Source organism: Gorilla gorilla, chromosome 4 (genome assembly GCF_029281585.2).
Source record: "Gorilla gorilla gorilla isolate KB3781 chromosome 4, NHGRI_mGorGor1-v2.1_pri, whole genome shotgun sequence".
Lineage (NCBI taxonomy): Eukaryota > Metazoa > Chordata > Mammalia > Primates > Hominidae > Gorilla > Gorilla gorilla.
Genome location: NC_073228.2, coordinates 51,550,611 through 51,564,906, shown reverse-complemented (window position 1 = coordinate 51,564,906; position 14,296 = coordinate 51,550,611). Strand labels below are relative to the sequence as shown.

General features: G+C 41.3%; 1 long non-coding RNA gene across 1 annotated transcript in view; it reads left to right on the top strand.

Moving 5' to 3' along the window:
- Positions 1 to 10,270: 10,270 nt before the first annotated feature.
- The window catches only part of LOC134758528 (uncharacterized), a 64,384-nt gene continuing 60,358 nt past the window's right edge, over positions 10,271 to 14,296 (top strand). The window contains exons 1-3 of the long non-coding RNA XR_010133807.1: positions 10,271 to 10,407; positions 13,187 to 13,236; positions 13,416 to 13,497. This is a non-coding gene — a long non-coding RNA (uncharacterized lncRNA). The remainder of the gene's footprint in view (positions 10,408 to 13,186; positions 13,237 to 13,415; positions 13,498 to 14,296) is intronic.

Below are 14,296 nucleotides of genomic sequence, written 5' to 3'. Positions count from 1 at the left end.
TATTACTGAATTATAAAAGCGTGCTGTGTTCATATCCTGGAGGATGGAATTGGGTCACAGTGTTTTCAAGTCTGAAAAATCAGATGCCATAGTTCTTTGTGTTTTTAACTTAGAGTCCATTGCCTTAAGTCCTCACAGGCATTTTAAGAAATAGATCAAAGTATTTGATGAGCTCAGGGTATGGGAACCCATACTTTCTCCTCGCTTTCTCCTTCAAATTAGTCTACTTAGAATTCGCTTTCAAATTTCTGCCTAATTTTAAAAAGACAATTGTGGGACTGAGTTGCCGTCCTACCCTTTTTCTTTAATTGTTATTTGACTTCAGACTCTTCCTATAACTCACGTGTGTGTGGGTGACATTCCTCTGAAAAATGGGCCAACAGAAGGGCTTATTATTTGGGCCACTGTGGTCATGAAACCCAGGTTCACATTGATTTTATTGCAAAACTTAGATACATGCACCAGTCCACACATTAATTTGCTTAGTATTCTTACCTTTTAAAATGTTTTTGCTTCTCAGACCCTTGCAATTTCAAGTCAGAAGTCCCTGACCTCTTAATGCTTGTTTTTTGTTTTTTTTTTTTTGACACAGTCTGCATCTATCCCAGCCTCAGTCCTCAACTTCCACTGCTCTGTGTAGCATAATCCCCATGCAGTCCCACAGTTACAGTCAACAGGGCCTTTCCTCCATCTATTAGCAAACATTCTAGTTCTTAGAGCCTCAGAGAGTGAGGCAATGACAGGATCATGATTTTAACATTTCCCCTTTCCTGAAGCTTCTTTATTGGGACACTGGTGTTAAAAAGGAAAAAAAAACCGCTTAATTAAAAATTTTTGTGTATCATGTGGAGCAGGGTTACCTAAATGAGAAAAAGATACTTGAAATCCCAGCCTCTATTTTCATCAGTCAGAGGAATTCAGAGGAGGCTCAGGAAAATTGTGAGAACAGAGGGCTGTGTCCTGAGTCCCTAGCCTACAATCCCTGTGTCTATCAGTCAAGGAGGGCAGCCTCATCACAGCTGCAGGCTCTCCTGCATATTGTCTCTCTTTGTCAATTGTCGACCGACTAATTCTATTCAGGTTGCCTTTTGTAGGGGTCAGCAGAGTAGGATCCTGGCAATTTCACATGATTAAAACTATTTTGAACAAGACCCTTGGCTAGGATCTGTTTCAAACGATGAAGAAAATTCTTTTTTCATTGTTACAGGAATTGTGTTTAATGAGATGTAGAAGGCTGTAGTGTAAAACTTTTTTTTAAATGGGGTTAGGAGGTTTAAGGGAGATAATTGAAAACCTGGTTATCTCTTGTTTTAGTAGTGGTTCTTTGCTGCTGTACATGTAACACAAACTACTTGAATTTCAAGATGCTACCATCCCTTGGGCACGAATTATGAATGTTTGATATTCCTTGATTCCATCACAGGACTTGTATGGATATTGATCTTTGTCCAACCCGAGCCTTGGATCAGGAAAAAGGATGAGTTCGGGTTTATGTTGCCCTATAGCCAGCAGGGGGTGCTCGTGCCCTTCCTATTCCAAAAGGCCGCAGCAACCTCTCCCAGGCTCCGGGTGAAACGGGTTTGTGAGTCACCATTACCATCCTTCTTTCTCTGTTCAAATTGGCATTTTACCAAGAACAGCATTACTTCTTAGTGAGCAACAGCTGACCAATTATCTTGAAAAATATTTGGGAAGCTATACAATTTTAAAAGTGAAAAGCAAAATATATCTTCTATTTTTAACTTGTTCCCTAAACATGAATTACCTGGGGGGAAAAGTAGATGCTTTTCAATCTTTTAAATGATTGCACCTATTCTAAACCATCCAGGTGTTGTTGAAATGACCCACAGTCATCTTTAATAGCATGCGAAGGGGCCAAGGCCCTCTCAACTTTAGATTTAATAGCCTGCCCCCTTCAATTGTCAGAGATACTGACAGAGATAGGCCTGACTGTTCTGCTGTAATTTCAACTCATTTTCTCCTGCTCTAATATCTATAGTACGGGATGGACTTTTTTTTTTTTCTGTAGAGGCCAGGTCTTAATATTTAGGCTGTGTGGGCTGGAGAGACTGTTGCAACTACTCAACTCTGCTGTCCTTGTGCAAGAGCAGCTGTAGACAATATGCAAACAAACGTTCATGACTGTGTCCTAATAAACTTTATTTGTAATTTTGCCATGCCCTATCTTATTGATAGCCCTCCAAGACAGTCAGTATCTTCCATATATCTGTTATTTTATGTTGTTTATAAACTCAAACTTTTCTCCGATTAAGAGGAAAATAATCGAATCTGAAAGTCCCTCAGGTTCAACTCCTTTCCCAATGCCTGGTCCCCCTTATAACACTCTTGACAAGCATCTTTGCCCACTGCTCGGAACTCTCATGCTTTGTGTCTTCCCTGCAACACAAGCAGTGGCCCTGAAGAGCAGACAGCGTGATACAAATGCACAGAAGTTTTTAAGGAGATAGCACAACAATTTAGAAACTAAGGCTGCTGGAATGGTGAGCTTTTAATCTTTTCATTCATCGCAGGGTTTAATCCATATTTGAAAAGAAAGATGCCACAGTATAAAACTGACAGGCACTGACTGGCCTGAAATATCTCAGGAAAATCTGGTTTCAGATTTTTCTAGGAGTTGATCCAAGAACATTTTTCTTTCTGCCTTTTGATCTGTTGAAAGATCCACAAGATACTTGGATGCCTTGAAGACATAAATGCCAGTACGGAAATAAACTCTGACGAGTTGTCTTGTAAAGGGAGCCAGCTCTTAGAGAAGGGATCATTGTAAGGGTAGGAACTGAAACTTTTTTGTCTACTACCTGACATTCCTACTACCTGACATTCTCAAACCCTTCTTTCCTTTGTACTTTTTCTGTGAACAGATGGTTTCATCCAGCTTGGAGTGGGTTTAGGGGAGACTGAGAAAACAAGACGGCTGCCTGCAGTTTTAGTCTCTCTTTACCCATCTTAAACTTTTTCTTCCCCTCTCCATTTTTGAGAGCGAGAGGTTACATGCTCCTTTTCCTCCTGTAGAAGAAACATTTAGCTGGGGCTGACACAATGGCGAGGACATGAGAAATGACCACAGGAGAAGCCCTGGAGGCAGAAGACTAGGTCTTTGCCCCTTTTACAGTGAGATAGTTTTATATAAATATCAGAGGTTACTGGAGGCACCCAAACAAAATTGAGGACAGGAAGCAAATATCTGAGAGGCTCCCAAACCTCGATGTACTGTGGGACCCAAACGAGCACATGAATCCCTTCTAGATATCCTTTGAATCCTTTAAGAGTAGCACAGGCGGGGCGCGACGTTTCACGGCTGTAATCCCAACACTTTGGGAGGCCGAGGCGGGCGGATCACGGGGTCAAGAGATCGAGACCATCCTGGCCTACGTGGTGAAACCCCGTCTCTACTAAAGATACAAAAATTAGCTGGGCATGGTGTCATGTGCCTGTAGTCCCAGCTACTCAGGAGGCTGAGGCAGGAGAATTGCTTGAGCCTGGGAGGCAGAAGTTGCAGCGAGCCGAGATCGTGCCACTGCACTCCAGCCTGGCGACAGAGTGAAACTCTGTCTCAAACAAATAAATAAATAATAAAGAGTAGCAGATACCACTTATAAAGTTTTATTATAAAGAATTATTGGAGTTGGCTATGAATTCTCCTCCTTACTCACGTCTGGTGGGGCAAAACGGGGAGGATCAGATACTATGAAGATAAAGATACTGGAAATAGATCAAAGCCTTGAATTCCCAGCCCCAGACTCTACCCACCAAGATCCCTACCTGCAGGGGTCTGGGTTCCTCTTGCCCAGCCTGCTCAATCTCTGACCCCCTAGGATGGGTCTCTGGCTTGCTCAGAGGTGCAGGCTCCCAGCTCCCCTTTGCCAGTTGCCTGAAGACTCAGGGGTTCCTCTCTGAAGGATGTAGTTTTAACCTTTGTTTGCTGTAAAAACATATAGCAGGCAAGTGCTTGTCACAAGGGGACTTATTTCTTCCTTCTGCTTCATGTGATGGGGAGGGTCCGGCTGTGGATATCTGCTGTGCTAAGACAGCCACAGTGTGGTCTAAGACAGAGCCTGGTCTTGGCCACTCTGATATCTGGCTGACTGAGAGACAGTGTGGATGGGTGGAAGAGAGCAGTCTTCCGTGCTGTCATCTCCTCCCTAGGGCCCTATTGACCTTTGGTGGATCCACACTTGAGGTGTGGACAGAGGAGAGAGACAGAATGCCTTGTCTCCTGTAGAAAGGCCTCTTCTGGAAACTTCCAAGCACCTAACATTGTAGGAGGAGAATAGGAGACTGAGAGAGAAATATAAAAAGCCATGTTCCCACAGTAAGATCTCCTACCACTGGCTCAGCCTCCTGTCCATTTGGGAATGATTAGAGATGCTACCTCCTTCCTCAGGGCTGCCAACTACAAGTGCGCAGCCTCCCCCAACTCTTAGCACTGTAGCCAGCTGTAGTTATAAATAAACGTTGGGGTGACTTATCCTTGTGTGATGTGTGTAAGTTAGCCCTTTCTTTGATTAACTACAAATACGTCAATTAGATATTCCCTGGTTTCCCCAAACACTGGTAGTAATGAATTTTCTTGGAATGCCCTTCTTTGGTCTGCTGGCTGATTATTATTTTCAGATGACACTAATGACAGCCCAGGTGTGATGTCTACAAAGCCCCACATTAAGGCGCTTGCGTAGCAAACCTGCCATTCAGGTAATGACGGCCGCCCTCTGGAAAAACAAGCTGAGACCATACCGGGGAAGGCCTTGGATACTTGAGAAGGGTGTGAGGCCAGTCACAGGAGTTGACTCGGTGGAACGGGGCATAAGAGTTACGGGTGGCTTTATGAAGCTTTTGTTGAGTGTGTGAGGGTGGAAAGAACTTTACTGAAGAGACATGTTTTCTTTCTGTTTCCCAGTTCAAATCAATTTCCTTGTCATGATACAAGCAAGGGTAATAATTATTAGGATTATTTACCATGATTGTGGGTGACAGGAATTGCAGTTGGGCAAAGGGACTCTTTTGTATATTGTAATTTCCTTCCCTGAAGTTCTAGCTTCCTTATTTTGTCTTCCTAATAGTGACTCACACCGCAGTATGCAGGAAGCAGGTATTTAATGACCACTTCTTCACTGGTTCTTTATTCCAACTCCATTCATTCCAATACAAATTTCTTGAAAACAAAGAATAATGACATCCATAACACAAATGAAAGCAGCCCGTCTAAGCTGATTTAATTTAGTATGGAATAGGACACAATTTCACAGTTAGAGTTATTGTTGTTTATATTCTTTTTGTTTTTTTTTTTTTTTTCTTCAGAGGGAGTCTCTCTCTGTCGTCCAGGCTGGAGTGCAGTGGCGCAATCTTGGCTCACTGCAAGCTCCGCCTCCCGGGTTCACGCCATTCTCCTGCCTCAGCCTCCCGAGTAGCTGGGACTACAGGCACCCGCCACCATGCCTGGCTAATTTTTTGTATTTTTAGTAGAGACGGGGTTTCACCGGGTTAGCCAGGATGGTCTCGATCTCCTGACCTCGTGATCCACCCGCCTCGGCCTCCCAAAGTGCTGGGATTATAGGCGTGAGCCACTGCGTCTGGCTGTTGTTTTTATTCTTAAAACTTCAGCCATCGTTTGGTTCACTGAAGAAAGAAATGGCCCTTGAAGAGAATTTAGAAAGATTTTTATAAGTGAATACTCACTTATACATAAATATAGACGTATATTTTTTAGTGCTAGTTAGCTAACACAACAGACAGTCCTGGACAAGTGTTTTCCATCCTCTCCTGTGAATCTGATCTGTGAACCTCTCATAGCTTTTACTATGCATGGAGTCCAGGAAAAATTTGGGACAGAGTGATCGATCTTAATTTCTAGACTTCATTCTGTCTTCTGTTCTTGGTGAGAACCTAAGAAACATCTTCCTTCCAGGCCTGACTTAGTGCTCTTGCAGGTTTAGCTTGCTTGGAGCAAGACTGTGCTAATGGGATTCTAACGATGCCACCTTTCCTGCTGTGTTGTTTATCCTGTTCAGTTGATAGAGGACCTGTTGAGACTGGTTTATAGACACGACACTCACTGTGGGGAAAGCATCGAATTGCTAATTGATCAAAATCACCCATAATCTTGCGACTCGTGGATCAGCAGCCTCAGCATCCTCTGGGAGCTTGTTAGATGTCCAAAATCTTGGGCCTCAACCCAGAACAATTAGATCAGAATCTGCATTTTAACAAGATCCCCATATGATAAGTATGCACATTAAGATTTCGGAAGTACTGACATATAAGGCTTGGGACTGGGTGGTGACCTGAAACTACCGCTTCCTAGGGTGCTGGGGATGATACATGAACATTTTCACAATATTTTTTTTGTGATGAATCTCTGGATAAAATATTCTCAGCTGATGACTGTTGATGGTATTGGGTGTATCTGTGGCCTATCCATTATTACTACCCTGTCTTTGTCTTTCTTGTCCTATCATATTCTGTGAGTGTGTGGGGAAAGAAAATTTTGATAGAAAACAGGAGTGAGTGTGGAGTCTAACTGGACAGGTTGGGGTCTGAGGTCCTCCAGGTTTGGAACTTGCTAAACTCTCAGGGAAGCAATCATCGTCCCTGATGCTGATTCTTTTTAGGCTAAAACAAGTTAAGAACACACCTCTGTGTGAAAGCAGTGGATGCTTTGAGGTTTGATTAATGAGAAGGTAGCTTTTGGTCATAAAAACCTGTCCTCTGGTCCTGAGTGTCTATTTCTGACTCATGGATCTTGTTCTAGTACCAGGTAAATGATGTCAAACTACCAATTGCCTCTGAAAAATATGAGTTCTGATTTTCAAATAGAAAATCCAGATTTCTCATCCCTGGGCTCTTACCTTAGATAAAAGCCATCAGCAAGGGCTCATCAAAATGTGTTGCCCATATTCAGATTTTACATAACTCTCTAGCAAGCACTTTTGACTTGTGTGGCACAAAAAGTAATATACCGGGTACAAATTCTGTTTCCACCATTTTACAGCTATATGACCACAGGCAAGTTAATGCAGTCCATTTGAGCCTCAGTTTCCCCAATCATAAAATAAAGATAATGATATGCCACAGGGTTTTGATAAATGTTAAATGAGATCGTGAATGTAAAGCTCAGTCAAGGATAGTTGTTATTTAAAAAACTTCTGGTATGTGTGTGTATGTCAATGCATACATGCTATGCTGCTTATGCATACCATGGAATTAGCAAAAATTGACTTGTAGTTTCTATTAGATGACTCATAATTTTATTAGATGAATTCCCATTTAAATTTCAAAGGGAAGTTTGGGTGAGTAGGACAACCCATGTACTGAAATAGTTACACACACACACACAAAGTTCAAGGTAAAACTTCTGAGTATGATTAGATCATCAGATCGTTAGGTGAGAAGCGCTGTCTTTTCCTTTTTGCATGATCTCACCTCCAGTATATTTTAGAAACTCTCTAACCCTCTTCAGAGAGATGGTGACACATAGATGTTGTAATAGAATAGATGAGATGGGAATGAGTCACACATGGGAATGAAAGTAGGCCTGTAGTCATTCGGAAAACCAATGTTGTCACCATAGGGAAATAACCAACAAAATACTTCAGGTGATATGTAAACACCAAAAATCTGAAAAGTATTTATTGATTAAAAGCTGTAGAAAAGTATAGCATTTAGAGTATAGCATTGTGAAGAATCATGGCTAGAATAAATGAATTATACTCTTAATGACTTTTAAATATTATGACTAGAAGCTACGTAATGATTATGATCACCTTAATTTGTAAATGACTTATAGTTTCTTGGTGAAGGAGAACATTGCTTAACTATGTTGAAAAGAGATCTCCTTTCAGTGAAACTGTTGGTTTTTGTGATATTGTAGGCATAAATATTTGTAGAGAAATTGTTAATGTCCCTGGAATGAGGAACTAAAAGAGAGATTCAAAAGGAATTGAAACTCAACGATAAGAAAAAGAATTTCCTTGGGCATCCCAGCATGCTTAAGTGAGGAGCAGGGGATGCCCTGACTCCAGGCTGGAGCTACCCTGCTTGGTCCCACTTGGGAAGGAGCAGAGAGTAGAGCTGTGAACATCATGTGCAATGGCTTTACTCTCTACCATCTCTGAAGAGGGTAGACCTTGGCTCTTCTCTTGAAAGTTTTGATGCTTCATCTATTGTTATTAGACCAGGACTTTCATTAGAGGTCCACGTCAGTGTTAAAATGACTAGTATGCTGGTCAAAAGTTTGGTGGGATGTAAATGAACTAGTTCGCCTTAAATCAGCTATTGTCACTGAGCAAACAGAGTCTTCTGCTTAAAATACTCTGTTTCACTTGCCTATTGCGGCATGAAAAATGACCCCAAAACTTACTGGCTTAAAACAACCACCATTGTATTTGTTCACAATTATTTTGTGGGCCAGAATTTTGGATTCAGAATAGCAGGGATGGCCTGTCTCTGCTCTGTGATGCCTGGGGGCAGTGGCATTGTCTTGAATGGCTGGAAACTGGCTGGAATGGCTTGACTCAGTCATATGCCTGGAGCCCCAGTTAAGGCTGTTGCCTGGAGCCTCAGTTACGGCTGTTGCCTGGATTCGTCAGCTTTCCTTGGTGTGGGCTCTCCAAGAGGCCAGCTTAGACTTCCTCACAGTATGGTGTCTCAGGGTAATTGAACTTCTCACATGGTAGCTGGCTGCCTATAGGGCATTCCAAGAGAATAACCCCCAATGTGAAAGCATTTAGTAAGCCTCTGCTTGTGTCAAGCTTGTTGATGTTCCATTGGCCAAATCAAGTCTCATGACCAAGCCCAGCGTCAATGTGGGAGGCACTAGAGAAAGGCGTGACTGCTGGAGGCATGGATGCATTGGGGCCACCAATATGTACAGCATACCCAGAAAATAAAACCATTATTTAAATGAGAAATTTAAATACACATTTATAAATTTACCATTATAAATAATGATATTATTTACTATCTGTTTTCTGTTGTGCAAGACCAAATAGGTATATGTGAAACTATGGTACAAATTGCTTCATGTCCATGAAAGGTATGCTTAGAAATATGTTATTTTATCCCAAAGAAATGGCATGCTATATTATTTCACACAAAGTAAACTATTCAAAATCTCTAAGCTAGGCCGAGTGTGGTGGCTCATGCCTGTAATCCCAGCACTTTGGGAGGCCAAGGCGGGTGGGTCACTTGAGCCCAGGAGTTCAAGACCAGCCTAGGCAACATGGCGAAACCCTGTCTCTATAAAAAATACAAAAATTAGCCAGGCATGATGGTGTGTGTCTGTAGTCATAGCTACTTGGGAGGGTGAGGTGGGAAGATGGCTTGAGCCTGCAAGGTTGAGGCTGCAGTGAGCTGAGATCATGCCCCTGCCCTCCAGCCTGGGTGACAGAATGAGGGAGGCCCTGTTTAGAAAAAAAAAAAAAAAAGGAAAAGGAGAAGAAGAAGTCTCTTCTTAGCACTAAATATCTAAATGTAGTCTGTGTTAAGTAACCCACTTACAGCTATTTGTAAAGAAAAATCCGATCTTTCGTACATACCTCTGGCTTACTTTTTTCTTATAATTATGGACATTTTTTCATATTGGTTCCAGCTTAGAGACTGCATAAGTTATTTTGGCTTTTCAGTAGTTCACACATTTATAATTGTTATTTTTAATTTGCTATGAATTAAAAAATATGGTATGCTTTCTTCAATTCTGATGTTTTTATATGTTGAAGATGCTGGAATGGATAGGAATGAGACCTGAGTCCCAGGAGGGCTTGGATAACTTTTCTAGTCTTTTGCTTCCTTATCTCTCACATAAGAAGCTTCAATCAGTTGATTTCTATGTTTACTTTTAATGCTGATATTTTTGATTTCAAATTACATGTAATGACCTAATTAACTATTTAGAGAAATATAAAATGTGCATTTGGGAAATACTAAAATAATCTGATATTTCTTTAAGGAAAAAAATTGCTTCTTTATTCCTTAAATTAATTTTCTAGTCACTTGGCTTAGAGATGTTTTCTTGATGGGTCTCTTATTTGCATACATTACTATTTTACTTTGCTTTGACAAAAATCTAAGAGGTAAAAGAAATGAGGAGTCTAAAATAACACGCAAATTTCCATAACAGAAACTTACTACAGGAACCTAACACTTTGGAAAAATATTTGATTAAGTAAAGGAAGAATTTTGCTAGACTTAGGTGGAAGTATGCTTGCAGAATTTTGTAAAATATTTTTCTGATTTTCTTGTCTTTTTTTTCCAGACAGATCTTGCTCTGTTGCTCAGCTGAAGTATGGTGTTGTGATCAAAACTCACTGCAGCCTGGAACTCCTGGGCTCAAGGCATCCTTCTGCCTTGGCTCCCGAGTAGCTGGGACCACAGGTGCAAGCCTCTGCACTGGTGAATTTTTAAACTTTTTATATAGACGAAGTCTCATTATGTTGCCTAGGCTAGTCTCAAACTCCTGGCCTCAGGTGAACCTCCTGCCTCAGCCTCCCAAAGTGCTGGGACCGCAGGTGCATGCCACTGTGCCTGGCCACTAAAATACTTTTCTAAGTGAAGTATTTGTCTCAATTCTAAGTTTTAATTCAGCTGTATTTCCTGGAAGCAGTTCTCTACAATTCTGTAAAATGAAACTCTAATCACGAGTGCTTGGGGATTACGTCCTTTTTTTTTCATTAGTTGTCTTTAATTCCTGTTGGGGGTATTGAAAAATTAGTAATATGGGAAACATACGAACAGATTAAAAAAGCACTCATTTGAAGGTACCAGTGTAAGTTCACAAACTTGGCTGTACATTATAATTATTTGGGACTCTTTAAAACAAATTGATGGCTGGGTCCCAACCTCCGCAAGTACTTTTTTTTTTGAAATACAGAGTCTGGCTCTGTTGCTCAAGCTGGAGTGCAGTGGCACGATCTTGCAATCTCGGCTCACTGCAACCTCTGCCTCCTGGGTTTAAGTGAGTTTCATGCCTCAGCCTCCTAAGTAGCTGGGATTACAGATGCCCACCATCACACCGGGTAATTTTTGTATTTTTGGTGGAGATGGGGTTTCCTATTGGCCAGGCTGGTCTCATGCTCCTGATCTTAAGTGATCCGCCCACTTCAGCCTCCCAAAGTGTTGGGATTACAGGCGTGAGCCACCACGCCCGGCCAAAAGTCTTGATTTAATTATTCTAGAGTGTGGCCTGGCATTAGAATTTTCTCACCCCCTCCAGGTGATCCTGATGTGAGCCAAGTTTGAGAACCCCTGCACTAAAGAAACGTCCTTGGGTCTCCTTCTGTTCCCCACCTTTTGCTGCCAGAATTCGAGTCCTTACTCCTTGCTAGACTTTATGACCTCTTCCCTCCACATACTGTTGCTACATTCCTTTAATAATGAATTTTTATGTTTAGTTCCCGATTTACACATCATCAGCAGGGTAGGTGTGTAAAAATAATAGTGAAGACATGAGTCTATAAAGGTGTGCATTTGATTGGATTAACAATATTAGATGGATCTATCTATCCACTCCACCATTTTATGACACTGTGGGCAAATATGTTAACATAAATCCTAAATTCCAAAGTAATGTATCATACTTCTCCGGATTAGCCATCGGTTTGTTTAGTTGGATTTTGGGTTATAGAATGATAATTGCTGTTTATTCAAAGTGTTTCTGGAATGAAAACAATAGAACTTATTGCCACCTCCTTTATGTGGGTTGGGTGTATGTTGGTCAAATTCAAATACAAACAAAATCTTCTTTGGTTGGTAATTCACCTGAATGCATAGGCATTAATTGGTTTGTAATGGGCATTTTGAAACATTTTTACGCTGATTTAAGTGTGGGGGAAGATTATTCTGTGTTACCTAGAGCCAAAAATCATGCAATTGTCTCTTTATTCAGGCAAATGGTTTCATTTCTCTCTTCTCTCCTCTCCTTAGTGAAACAGAGGCAATTTATTGATAGGGTGATCAGCCACCCCAGTTTGCCTGGGACTAATGAGTTTCTGGGCACACTGGGATGAATTGGTCACCTTAATTGATACAGCGAAAATTAATAAGACTTTAAAGATATTTTAGGTCCTTGCATGAAAAATTATTCATATGTTATGATTTACATTACCAAATCATATATAAACTATGATTGTAAATGGAAGGTTTGTGATTGTTTTCTGGATTTGGTATTACAACTTTCTTTTCAGCTTGTCATATTATTTTTAGATATTCCTCAAAAGATTTTTCTAGCAGTATTAAAAAATTCGCCTTGAGAAAAATATGCGTATTTTATGCACATTTTCTAGATTTCAGGAAAGAGATAATGTCCAAAACAGCAGAATTAGTTGGTGCTAAAATAGAGAAAAAAAATCATTTTTAGATCTGCTTGGAGACTACAATATCTAGTAACATAAAGAAGTTCTCTTAGTAAAATGAAATAGAAAAAGAGAACCTAATGAAGTCTAATATGAATCCATTCTTGACCCAAATAACAACAAAAGTCACCATATACGGCCAGGTGCGGTGGCTGACGCCTGTAATCCCAGCACTTTGGGAGGCCGAGGTGGGTGGATCACCTGAAGTCAGGAGTGCGAGACCAGCCTGACCAACATGGTGAAACCCGGTCTCTACTAAAAAATACAAAAATTAGATGGGCACAGTGGTGGGCGCCTGTAATCCCACCTACTTGGGAGGCTGAGGCAGTAGAATCGCTTCAGCCCGAAAGGCGGAGGTTGCAGTGAACTGAGATGGCGCCATTGCACTCCAGCTTGGGCGACAGAGCAAGACTCCGTCTCAAAAAAAAAGTCACCACATACAAATGCTGCACAAAGAAAACTTAGTGAAGATGTTTGTGTACTGGTTATTTTTGAGTCTCTTTGAAATAGTAAAGATAAATTATTAATTTTACATCAGAGAGTTAATGTATTTTAGTTAAACCAATAGTACACTTTTGCTAGGGTGTGGTTATTCTGTTTTTAGTTTTTTTCTTTTTTTTTTTTTGGCATTAAAGATCAGAAACACCAATTGTTGCCTTAAAGAGAAGATGAATCCAATTTTAACAGATGCTCAGTTCAGGAAATATCAAAAGCTACCCTTTACAAAAAGAGTATTAAACATAGAGACAAAAAATATGCAGGGCATTGCCGATGTATCAGATGACAATGGGACTAAATCACACCCATTTTTGGTTTAACAGCTGTTAAATGAGTCAAGAGACCCGGATCTAGATCCAGCTGCACCGATCCAGTGAGTGTCTGGGTAAATGCCTTCACTGCTCTGGGCCTCTGTTGATTTGTCTGTAAAATGGGAGATTTTGACTATCCTGTGTCTACAGTCTCTTAAATTGTTAATATCCTATAATTCCATGTGCAGTATTCTGACGATGTCTTAGTGGATATGTGGATTTTCCCCTTCCTTTTCTCCAGCAGTGCTCCTCTGCAGCAACCTCAGAACAGTGGCCCACACTCCTAGAATTTGAGAAAATGCCATCTTCTTCGGAGGACAGAGGTTCGTAGTCTCAGTGGTTTATTCACCTGCTACAGCTCAGCATGTGATGTGGTTTTGCTGTGTCCCCACCCAATTGTCATCTTGAATTGCAGCTCCCGTAATTCCTATGTGTTGTGGGAGGGACCTGGTGGGAGGTAATTGAATCATGGGGGTGGGTCTTTCCCGTGTGCTGGTCTCCTGATAGTGAATAAGTCTCACAAGATCTGATGGTTTTTTTTTTTTTTTTTTTTTTTTTGAGACGGAGTCTCACTCTTGTCACCCAGGCTGGAGTGCAGTGGTGCGATCTTGGCTCACTGCAACCTAAGCCTCTTGGGTTCAAGCAATTCTCCTGTCTCAGCCTCCCAAGTAGCTGGCATTACAAGCACCCACCACCATGCCCAGCTAATTTTTCTATTTTAGTAGAGACGGGGTTTCACCATATTGGCCAGGCTGGTCTCGAACTCCTGACCTCAGGTGATCCACCCACCTCGGCCGCCCAAAGTGCTGGGATTACAGGCATGAGCCACTGTGCCTGGCCGAGATCTGATGGTTTTATAAAGGGGAGTTCCCCTGCACAAGCACTCTTGCCTGCTGCCATGTAAGACGTGTCTTGCTTCCCCTTTGCCCTCCATCATGATTGTGAGGCCTCCCCAGCCATGTCCACATGTGAGTCAATTAAACCTCATTCCTTTATAAATTACCCAGTCTCGGGTATGTCTTTATACCTGAGCATGAGAACAGACTAATATGGCATGATACTCTGGATCCTAATATTTGCAATTTGAATTTTGGATGAGTTACTTCCCCTTTTAGAGCCTTA